The sequence below is a fragment of the Limulus polyphemus genome, unplaced genomic scaffold (genome assembly GCF_000517525.1).
Source record: "Limulus polyphemus unplaced genomic scaffold, Limulus_polyphemus-2.1.2 Scaffold3757, whole genome shotgun sequence".
Classification (NCBI taxonomy): domain Eukaryota; kingdom Metazoa; phylum Arthropoda; class Merostomata; order Xiphosura; family Limulidae; genus Limulus; species Limulus polyphemus.
In genome coordinates, this window is record NW_013669367.1 from 102,683 (window position 1) to 115,468 (window position 12,786).

Below are 12,786 nucleotides of genomic sequence, written 5' to 3' on the forward strand. Positions count from 1 at the left end.
GCTGTTATATTAAAGTTTTTCTTCATTACCCATTCAAGCCGTCTCCAGCCATTATTAGTCTCAAAGTGGGTTCCTCGTCATCGAACAGCTCAATAAGTTTGTGGAAGTTATCTATGACATCAAAGGTACCTTGTCATGGAGTGAAATCCCAAACCTGTCACATGTAAGTGTGTGCTCTACTAAGTAAGCTAAAGGGATAACAACTGAGTCTCAGATCCATGAATGGATAAATTCCTGTGGTCACTGTTGAGTCAGTTGGAGAAAATGGTCAATATATTTTACTTAGCATACATTGTTGAAAGAAGCCTAAAGTAAAAATATGATGGCTAGAGAAAATGAAGTTGAATCACGTGTATGGAACAGAAATGCAACAAGGACAAAAGCAATGTAGTACTAAAGAAAGAATGGCAATATATTAAGGTCACTAGAAACTCAAAAGGCACAGGAAAAACATGTCTCATTGCATACAGTGCCAAAGAAAGAATAAGCCTACAGTCATGTGCTAGTGGTCCAGGGAATTATTGCACATGAAGGATTGTGTTGCCCTCCCATTAGTGTAAGGGCTGGCATGATACACATAGACAAGTGTAGGGGTAGGAATTTGTTCAAGGCTTGTGGCATGCACAGGAAATTCCATGGCAGTTGTGCATGAGGTAAAAACTCTTAGTGGTGCAGAGGTAAGCAGCATTTCTGAAACATATTTACACTCCCTAAAATAAAATACAAACAGGTTCATAATATTTAGTCTATAAATACAGTACAAGTGTAGTGATCTTTAGTAGCCTAGACTGAATTATTTCTAATTATACTATTTTTTGTAATAACACTACAGCCAAGATTCAAGAAATCGTGAAACAATGGAAGTAGAAGATAAACTCCCATTCCTAGATTATAGGAGAAGTATAGAAATATATAGAAGAAATATAGAAATATAACACACATTTTCTTACAGGTATGGGCAAATACCTCGACTATAAATCAAACCATCCAACAGTACATAAAGAAACACATCACAGACTGCCTGAGTAAAAAATGAACAAGATGTGTGATACAGAAATGCAAAGAAGGATACAAAATGTAGAATACTTGATAAAGAAGAAAATTAAGATAAACATTAATAAAAAGTACAAAAACAATTACAGGCATATTTTCCTGTGTTAAAAGTCACTGAAAACTTATGATGAATATGTAAACAAATTAAACAGTGAATGGTATTCAAAAGTCTCAAAACAATACAATCACAACACACCAGACAATAGTACAGACACATGATATAAGGGGTGTTGCAAAATAAATCAGACATTTTTTCACAAAATGATGACAACTTGGTAGGACCGCGAATATCATCACTCATGAGAAAACATCATTTCAACGTACTCTTGGGTGTTTGACTCTTCGAATTTCATTTCTTGTGAAAAGTTTTGAATCATGGTGCTCACTAGAACTCAGGTTCATGTCGCATGTGCTGCCTTCGGGATGGCTCAGAAACCAGTCACAGACCTGCACCAAGAATTTAAGTTTTCCAATCGAAACATCGCAATGCCAGATTTGAAAAATACAATTAATGCTTCAAAAGTTTCAGAATTGTGGAATTTGAAAGTGGTCTGTGAAAAAGTGGTGGTATGTGGATTGGAAACTCTCTAGATTTAAATCTCAACGAAAATGCCGGAGCTTTTGTTCAACAATGCATAGAAGAAATGTTTGAAACTTTGCCTGAATGTGAGAGACACAAATGTGAAACCTTGATTCATTTTCTCACTGATGTGCTCACAGAGACAGCCACAAAAACAAGACATGTTTGTTGCATTGCTGAAATCTTTTACAAATCGATTAAAACTCGTGTGTGAGAACAATATTGGCCCAATCAAGTGATTTGATACTTGGAATTACTTTTTTGATTGAATTAAAATTTTATTTTACTTTGTTGTGCTCTTGGGGAAAAAAATGTGATTTATTTTGCAACACCCCTTAACCCTATGCAAGTGAAGTACTGTCATGAGTACAGAATGGTGATTAGCAGCCCATTTAACAATGTGCAATAACTAACCACATGATAGTAGCAATATAACCCTCTGCAAGTGAAGTATTGTCATGAGTATGGACATGTGATAGCAGCCAATATAACCCTCTACAAGTCAGGTCTTGTCATGAGTATGGACATGTGATAACAGCCAATATATTACTGTGCAAATGGAGTTTTTGTCATGAGTATCTCTCGTCCAATGGTTGGTGAAAAAAGACAGCAAGATAATGAATAAGGTGATGAATATGATATGAAGAAATGTGAAATAGCCTGCAGGTATTCACATCTAAGAATGCATACACCAATCATAGAAGTTGACAGACCCATGCAATAAGGTGGAAGGAGAAAGGCCCACAGAAGAAGAGGAAACCCAAAGTATGAAGAGATGATGTCAGGGGTTTCAAAAAGGTGGGAGGTATGGGATAAGTAACAGCAAACAGCCTGAACAGAACACAGTAACTGGTCCAGGTCTAAATTATTGTAGAGAGGTAGAAGTAAAGGAGATAGGAGAAAAGTGCTGTCACCTTCCTTGGTGATTGATACATAAAATAATAATGGAATTGTCTGAATGGATCATGACCCAACAACCCACAAGGAAGGGGAGGTAATGGGAGTATACCTGATGGACAGCAATTTGAGCACGTAGATGTGAAATGAGCTCTTGTTCTTTGTCGAAAGGCCAGAAGTCATACTGTCACTCAGAGATAGTTTCCAATTTGTGAGGGAAGCATAGGTGAATGTCTGGACTGGGGAGACACAGGAATTCAAGAGGTGATGTTGGAATAGTCCATCCACCATCACAGTTCCTCAAGTAGAGGAGGAGGTAGGTAGATAGTTGAGAACAATGGATCCCATGACAGATTTCACTGTCATGCAACATCCATTGGAGAAAGTGCATGTGTGTGCAACAGCATAAGGGAATGAAGGGTTCCAGAGTCCCCAAAAGAGAGAAAACCTCTTGTGCAGGATAAGAAGTAGAAACACTAATCCTGGTGACCTGATATTTCATAGCTCACAGGCAAAATAGGGAAAGCTGAACTTGGCTGAGATGGGAGTTGAAGAAAACTCCCAAGTGGACAAGGTGTTGGGTGAGCATGTGGAAGGATTTGGATATACTGACAAGACACCTCATATGAACAACCTCCTGAAGAATAATAATGTGTAGAGGGAGGATTTCTCTCAGGAATGGGATAAGAGAAGTCAATCCTTTATGTAAAAGTGGAATTGGAGACAGCCTATCAAGATGATGAGCAAAGGCCCTCAAGACATGGTTGAATATGTAAGGGGGTGATGCAATGCTGAAAGAAACAGCACAGAACTGGAAGACATGATTCTAGTGGATGAAGTGCAGAAAACATCTGGAGTATGGGGAACAAAGTATGTGAAGGAATTTGTCTGGAATATCAACCTTGGTCATCCACATTCTGAGGAAAAAGGACCAATGGAGAGAAAAGAAGGTTTTTAATGTGAAAGTGTGGAATGATCAGAAAGCGACTGAGAAAAAAAAAGGTTGATTACTGGATGTCTGTCCCTGATCTTCTTGAGGATCACAAAGAAATTAGAGTAAAAACCTGGAGAAGAGTTATATACCCTCTTGATGGCACATTTGTCCAAAAATGCTGATACCCTCTCCTCAAGACATTGAAGATAAATTGGAAGGAAGCAAAAATGAAGTGTGATGAGGAGAGAGAGATGGGGAAAAGAAATGGAGGGATAGTTGATGTGTGAGGGCATAGAAAATCCATTCACCAGCACAAATGTGTGACCAGATGAAACAGATGGGCTCCCACAGGTCCCAAACTGACAGGATAGTCACTGATGAGTCATGTAGTAAGCCTGATGGCAGGAAGAGATGGAAGGCAAGAGGAAGAAGGACCTGAAGAACAGGAGTGGAAGGGTGAGGTTGAGAGAGGCAAGAAATCAAAGAAGAGAGCAAAGCCTGGTGTTCATAGTTTCAGCCTGTGATTTCAAGGAGTCAGGAGCACCACCAAAAGACATCTGGGCAAAGAAAGGAGCTTGATAAATACCACAGAGAAAAGACATATGTAGGTGGACACAAGTGAGAAGGATATCCCTACCTAATGAGACAAACAGCAAAAAAAAACCAACTAAGTAGAGACAAGGCAGAATAAGTGAAATTTGCTACAGTAGAGAATAGAATGAATATTTCTCCAGTGTGATAAAGTGCCTCAGATATAATGTGGAGGGAGAAGAGGTTACAAAGAAGAGTATTAGAAAAAGGCAAAGATGGGAAAATTGAGCAGTGGAGAGTGAAAAAGATGACAAGAAGTCCTCCCCCCCCCCAAAAAAAAACAGGTAAAAGTGATTCCAAAGATTAGGAAATGTGAGAAAGAGAAAACTGAAATGGTCATATGCCAAGAGATAAGAATTAACAAAGGAAGAGAACAAGGCATAAAGTTACTGGTACAAAGTTGGTCCAGAAAGGAGTCAGCATGAGCATCAATGTCAGGGGAGGCAGGAAAATGAAATAATCATGAAGGTTAGGGTTGTGAAGCAAAGAACATGAAGTGTCATGAGACATGGGTGAAAATGAAATAATGTAACATACCTATGGGATCATGTCTTAAAAGTGAGGGGAAGGTTGAGGCCTTTCCTCAACCAGATATAAACTACCTAAAGCAAAATGAGGAGGAGGCAATTGAATTCATCTTCCTCTTGTATAGTGTCAAACTGAGGAGAAGGGATGCCAAAAGAATGGACAAGAACAGAAGGCCAAGCATGCACAATGGACACCATAACCTGATGTGCATAGGCTGTCATGTCATCCATGGTTAATGATCCTCCTGAAGCCATATTTGAAATAGGTTCTCATGCAGGAGTAAGTAGAAGCCACAGTAATTTGTAAATTCATAGTGACAAAACAAAGGAATGAGGATTGGTATGACAAAACTAAAGTTTCATAAACCAGTGAAAGTCTCAGCAAACTAAAGATAATTTTTCACACACTTGTGTCATACAGCACCAAGGAAAAGAATGAAGTTATCATTAGTGCAAGTGTATAGGGGAAGTAACTAAGCATGAGGATGTGTCACCCTCCTATCAGTAGAGGGCTTTTGTTGCACAATGACATCATCATGCACCAGTGCAATTCATGTTAAAACTCATGAAATTAGGTGGGAGTTGCATTAAGACTAGTGGCATACAAGTCTCTAACACAGATGTATGAGAAGAACAGCTGAACCGTGTGAGTTATCATCTTGGAACAACAGTGCTCAGTTCTATCTCAATGTTTTATACAATGGTGTTTATTTGGCTCAAAGGTAAATCCTAAACAAACAAATGACAAGATAAATGCAACTAAGTTATGGAATGAGTTGCTGTCAACATTATCGGAGGCCAGTACTTTAAAATAAAATAACATAACATTAAAGGACAGCAAGACCTTTTGGTCCATCTAGGCAGTCCTATCCACTAAATTTAACAAAACACTAAATTTAAATATTTATCAAGCTTTCCCTTAAACTCACTTACATTTACTGCCTCTACAGCATCTGAAGGCAACCCATTCCAAAGGCCAACCACACTGTTAGAAAAATAAAACTGGCTTAGCTTAAGATAACTCCTACACTACCAAAATTTATATTTGTGTCCCATAGTCCTACTATTCACATTGTTAAATATGAAAAAAGATGATGCATCAACACTATCAATTCCCATTACAATCTTAAACACTTTAATCAGATACCCCCTAACTCTTCTTTTCTCAAGAAAAAACAATTTGAGAGATCTCAACCTCTCCTTATATGACAACCCCTCCATCCCAGGCACCATTCTCTGAACCCTTTCCAACAATTCAATGTCCTTCCTAAGGTAAGGAGCCCAAGACTAAACAAAATATTCTAAATGTAACCTAATCAGTGACCTATACAATAAAATTATAACCTCTTTAGATTTGTATTCAATATGTCTGTAGATACAACCTAAAATCCTATTTGCCCTACCACTAGCAACAGCATATTGCTTGGATGCTTTTAGAGACTGATCAACTATTACACCAAGATCCCTTCCCTTCATAACACTGTTAATGTTATTCCCATCCAAATTATACTTATAATTCAAATTGTCATATCTCACATGCATTACAGGAGTTTAAAATTGGAATCAATAACTTCCAGGAAAAATAAAGTTTGGATTTAAATAATTATTTTTCTTAAGTGTGGGTGTGTGTGTGAAGACAGCCTTGAATGACTACAAGGTCCCTTGTGTTATTTTCAAAGCTGCTTGTATTTTCAGCAGTGACACAATCAAACTTTACCTAGAAAGAATAGTATATTAAATTAGCTATATTAATTACTGGGTTAATTTTAATTTCTGATCTATGTAGGCTACAGAAGTTTATGATAATGACCCCTGATTTCATCAAGTATAAGACATAAAAACATTGCATCCTTATGAGCAGTGTTATTTTCATGTTCAGAAACTCCGTTATTACAATTGTCAAAGAAAGTTGAGTTGGGCAATTAACTATTTACCTATAAGCATTAACCCTTTCACTGTGGATGGGACGTATATTTCCCAGCCACAATATAAAATAATCAATTAATCAAAATGATGATTAAATCAATTAATTTCATTTAATTCCATTTGTATCAATAACTAATTACCATATACATACTTATCATCATGATGACACAGTCACAGAGATTCAATAAACCTTACAAAAGATATTAAGCTAATTTAGATTAACAGGTTTATTACAACAAAATCTTAGAGCACACAGCTATATACTAACTTCCATATATAATTAAACCAATAACCTTCTCAAATGTTCTTCTCAATAATTACAATCTCTTATGGTCCACATGCAACATTACACAGTTTTTGGAACTTTATTGTCAGTCATCTAATTTCCATTAAATATAATAAATTCTAAACTCAGATGAACCAAGAACTTATAAAAATATATTCTTGTGATAAATAACTTCTGGCATCAAGTAATAAAAAAACAACAAATGTCTGGGTTGAAGAAACCTCAAGTGTTACCATTTAAATAAATCACAAAACCTATCTTCAAATATCAGAACTAAGATTCAAATAAGGTGATATTTATTTGAATATTATGATCAATAAAAACTTGAATAAGTGTTGTTCTTGTTCAGTAGTTGACCAAGAAAATTAAGAAATTACCTTCTCATTTCATCAAAATAGATTAAAACTAATATCGTAGATTTAAATTGTTCATTAATTTTTTGCTAAAATTCTGCTAATCAATTTGAAATAAAGAGAAAGAACACAACTTAATAGTAAAATATATCTTACTTCAACGTTTGGATTTAATTAATACAGCACAACACTATGAGCATTAATTACCATAATTGCTCAGTATAGTGTCATGCATTTATGGACTTAAGGCATGCTAATTATCTCATTTCTGATTGGCACATGCTGTCTCATCACCAGCTGATGTGGTGGATCAGAATCCTACCCTTTCATTTCTTCATAATGTATTTTAAATTATTTTATAAGTGTAAAAAATTTGATAGTAACAAAAAGTAAGAAAACAAGATAGGAATGGGCAGGTTAACATTATAGCACTAGGTGGCCTTTGACATAGTGAAATCTCAAAGTGGGTGTGGCCATTATTTAACCAATTTCTACTTTGTGTACTTTTTGTAACTTGATAATTGTTCAAACTAAGTGAAAGGTGTATATAGCTAAATTTATCTGTTGTAAACTTTGTTTAAGCAACCAACCAAGTACAGATACATGCATGTAATCAAATTATGTGACCTTAACAAAATGCATGACATCATAAGAGTTGATGTTGAAAGTGAAACAAGAAGCTCCAATAGTCATACTTTGCTTACAGGAGATATTATAGCTATCTGAATGGTAAGGGGTGGGCCAAAAGAATAGTATAAAAACCATTGATTTTTGAATTTGTTGAATAAAAAAGGATTAGCTACTAATAATACTCAATTCATGTCTATAATTGCATAAAAATTTAAAGTCAAACATGAAGTAAGGATGGGCAAAATGACGGCCACACTCACTCAGGTTGCACAATGCCAAAAACTATCAACTACTGTAATGTTATCCTGCCCACTCCTACCTTGTTTCCTTAATTTTTGGTGCTCCCATTCCTACTTCTTAATTTTTTTATTTAAATTGTTTTACACTTGTCTCGTAGCTTTTTTTATACTAAGTCTCAAGAGTAACTGGGCTCTAGGCCTATCTTTCTTATAGTTTTTCTTAGAGCTATTTCTCAACATTTCCTGGCTTTTTGCTGACATCTTTGCTATAGTTTTTCTTCCATCTAGCCAGGGTACAGTCATTTCTTTGGGTGGATTAATGGCTAAAGCTTGTTTCGTACATTCAGCATTACTGTTTCTAACCTTATCTCTATTCTTGCAATAATGCTCTCTTCACTGGGACAAACAATTTTCAATGTTATCAACATAAGATTTTCTCCTTTTGTTTCCTTCAAAGGCATATATTAAAAATTGCACTGTTTCAACTACAATCTTAAATTTCAATAGGTCACAATTTGAAAACAATGCAAAGGTAAATTATACAATTTATTGTTCTTGTTTTCAGTCCAGAGCATTTGAGCAAAGCCATGACAGACTTGGCAGTTGTAGCATTTGTCCTCACGTATTGAACACTGACTGCAATGCTGTAACTGCTTTGTCCAACACAGAACCCTCAAGTTAGATGTACAGAGCTGAAAATTTTGCTTTCAAAGGTTAGATCATAGTTAGAACCTAAATCTGGATAATCTATGTAGTCAACATTTATTTATGTAGTTGATACAGCTGCAGACTGATCATGTAGCACGTGTGCATAGCAGTCATGCACTTGCATGTGATATGAAAGCAGGTTGTTACCTGGCAACTCGCAGATCATGCTTGTATTCATAGAATGTGGCTACTAGCGTACTGTTGTTTCATAGCAGTGTTGTAAAATGGTTATTACAATTACCAAGGTTATAAGTAAAACTAATAAAAATGCTTTTAACAAAGGTAGCATAATTCATATTTGCATAAGGTGAAGGCAGGAGAGAGCTATACTTTTCCAATAATGTTAATCTGTCAGATAGACAAATTTGTGGTTTGGTGAAATGTTTTTACTCTACCGAGTTTCTCAAGCATTTTGGTGGTTTGTTACACTGCAGTTGGTTTGTTAACTACGCAACAGTGTGTGTAAAGTGCTTATAACTTTTGGTTACATGCTGTTTGTGGTTTGTTTGAGATTTTATATTGCATTGCACATCTGGTCAATTCCTACTATAAATATTACCATACTTATGATACAAATAGTATGATTTACATTAGCTGTATTTACATTTACATTTTCTTTTTATATTGTATTTTTCCCTTAATAACTCTTAACATCTGTTTAATATTATTTAACAGAACTTTCTGATAGAGGATACATCTGTAAAAGTGGCTGGTGATTAGCACCAATCAATGATAATATATTTATTTTGGAGTATAACAGAAAACAAAGTGGCTGGTCATAAGTACCAACAATTATATATTTATTTTGGTGTATAACAGAAGACAAAGTGGCCGGTCATAAGAACCAATCAATGATTATATATTTATCTTGGAGTATAACAGAAGACAAAGTGGCTGGTCATAAGTACCAGCAATTATATATTTATTTTGGTGTATAACAGAAGACAAAGTTGCTGGTCATAAGAACGAATCAATGATTATATATTTATTTTGGAGTATAACAGAAGACAAAGTGGCTGGTCATAAGTACCAACAATTATATATTTATTTTGGTGTATAACAGAAGACAAAGTGGCCAGTCATTAGAACCAATCAATAATTATATTTTTATTTTGGAGTATACCAGAAGAAAAAGTGGCCTGTCATAAGAACCAATCAATGATTATATATAGATGTTGGAGAATAACAGAAGACAAGGTGGCCAGTCATAAGTACCAATTAATGATTATATATTTATTTTGGTGTATAACAGAAGACAAAGTGGCCGGTCATAAGAACGAATCAATGATTATATATTTATTTTGGAGTATAACAGAAGACAAAGTGGCTGGTCATAAGTACCAACAATTATATATTTATTTTGGTGTATAACAGAAGACAAAGTGGCCGGTCATAAGAACCAATCAATGATTATATATTTATTGTGGTGTATAACAGAAGACAAAGTGGCCAGTCATTAGTACCAATTAATGATTATATATTTATTTTGGTGTATGACAGAAGACAAAGTGGCCAGTCATAAGTACCAATTAATGATTATATATTTATTTTGGTGCATAACAGAAGACAAAGTGGCCAGTCATAAGAACCAATCAATGATTATATATTTATTTTGGAATATAACAGAAGACAAAGTGGTTGGTCATAAGTACCAACAATTATATATTTATTTTGGTGTATAACAGAAGACAAAGTGGCCGGTCATAAGAACCAATCAATGATTATATATTTATTTCGGTGTATAACAGAAGACAAAGTGGCCGGTCATAAGAACCAATCAATTATATATTTATTTTGGTGTATAACAGGAGACAAAGTGGACGGTCATAAGAACCAATCAATGATTATATATTTATTTTGGTGTATAACAGGAAACAAAGTGGATGGTCATAAGAACCAATCAATGATTATATATTTATTTTGGTGTATAAAAGAAGACAAAGTGGCCGGTCATAAGAACCAATCAATGATTATATATTTATTTTGGAGTATAACAGAAGACAAAGTGGCCGGTCATAAGAACCAATCAATGATTATATATTTATTTCGGTGTATAACAGAAGACAAAGTGGCCGGTCATAAGAACCAATCAATTATATATCTATTTTGGTGTATAACAGAAGACAAAGTGGCCGGTCATAAGAACCAATCAATGATTATATATTCATTTTGGTGTATAACAGAAGACAAAGTGGCTGGTCATAAGCACCAGTAATTATAAATAGTAAAATAAAACTTTCTTAACTAAAGCCTAGCTTGTCTTTTCCCAATTTTCAACTTGTCTCCTCTTATCAAATGTTTTTAGGATTAGAAATCAGAGGCTTTTGTTCTATTTACATTCTAAGTAATTCTGTAAAATTCAGTAATATCACCTCTCTTCTACATTAAATCTGCTTATACAGCAATATAGGGATTGTAAAGGTCAGCAACAGGTAAAGCCTGCCAATTTCATTTGATCATTGAAAGGCATCTCAGTTGTTTGTTACCCTTTGAATGTAAAGTAGCTCTCTTGAGTCTGAAAAGAACTGCCTGAAAGTTATTTAAAGCAGGATTTCTGAACTTTACTGCACCTTGAGGTAAAGTAATAAAGGTCCACATATGCAGTTGATGACTCTTTAGACTTAGTTTAGGGCTGTCCCAACCCATGGCAGTCCTTATTTGTATCTCACACTGAGTTACAGCCCACTGGTTGAGAATCACCGATCAAGAGTCTACTCCTGGAGTGGAAATTTTCCATTAATAAATAGCAAGAATTGAACAGTTATAAATTCCTTATCAAGCCTAACCAACTAGAATAGTAGAAACAGTGCAGACTCTTTATATTCACACTACTTTAGTACTTACTAAATAAAACTATACTCATACTCATAGTACTTAAAATACTTTACATATTCACAGAGCTTACTAAATTAAATACATCATTAAAAACAAGCAAAAACAAACAAACAGATACTGAGATAGATAATGGCACCGGTAATAATAACAGCTTATCAACACTACAACTATTATAGTATTTAATATAGTATTATATTCTGGAGAATGTCTGGTAATTAAAGAACCAGTAATAATAAAAGTGAAAAAAAAAATGTTGCTAGCCTGATGTTTCGTTAATTGGCCTTTTGTTTGGAATATTAATTTTAATAAACACTCTGCTGTGCTAAATAAATTATTAGTATTAATAGTAATATTATTATTGGGTTCACTTCGTACGGTAGATCTATCACACTCTTAAATTTGTAATAAAATTCTAGATAAAGTAAATATACTGTAAATGTAATTTTACGAGTCTTATATACCATACTTAATCAAATTAATGGTTGGAACAAATCGTAGCAAAATATTTAAAATACATTATAATTTATATTGTGAATGCAACTTACAACGTTACATAATCACAAAGCGTAGTACCTCTAGTTACTTTCCTATACTTGTCAACATTGAACAAAAGTGACACCTATTGGTCACCAACAAGAGAAGAGATTGAAATAATATGTTATGCTTCAAATGTTAGTTTATTTATTATAATATTGTTACGTATCTGCTTGTTTGTTATATTCCGGTATAAATTCTTTCCGAGGAACTTCAGCGATACAAGTCCTTTCTTGATTAACCCAGTTTATTCTTTCTCGATACAAACTTTTAGTACAAAGTAATTCCAAATCAATACTGTTACGTCTCTGGCCGTTAGTTACTCTCCCGTATAATTTCTTTCCAATGAAACTTTAACGATACAAGTCCTTTCTTAAATAAAACTGATTTATTCTTTCTGAATACAACTTTGCAATACACTTAATTTCCACAGTCGCGCTGCAACAAACGCTATAATTCACAACGAATGTCTCACGTGCTCGACTCAACTGTCAATTACACATTACATTACCTTGATGCCGTCACTTCTTGGCGGCTTATATATTGTTGCGTCATCGAGTCACATGACTACTGTGACGCAACGTTTCTAGAACTATCATGTACTTTGGCGAATGTTCTAGTTCTTACTAGATATAGGGTAGGCTGGTATATAAAAGAGGAGAATGTAATGTGTGCGTAGATAGTGAGTAATTG

At 34.7% G+C, this 12,786-nt stretch overlaps 1 protein-coding gene across 3 annotated transcripts in view; it reads right to left on the bottom strand.

Moving 5' to 3' along the window:
• LOC106469983 (integral membrane protein GPR155-like) overlaps positions 1-12,143 on the bottom strand; it is a 43,771-nt gene extending 31,628 nt beyond the window's left edge. For 2 of the 3 annotated variants that reach the window (XR_002612953.1, XM_013930502.2), the window contains exon 1: positions 12,105-12,143. The gene's annotated coding sequence lies outside the window, so the exon portion shown is untranslated. Of the gene's footprint in view, positions 1-11,294; positions 11,462-12,104 lie in introns of those variants that run through there. The other variant, XM_022398545.1, reaches the window with a different exon arrangement.
• Between the last annotated feature and the right edge of the window lie 643 nt (positions 12,144-12,786).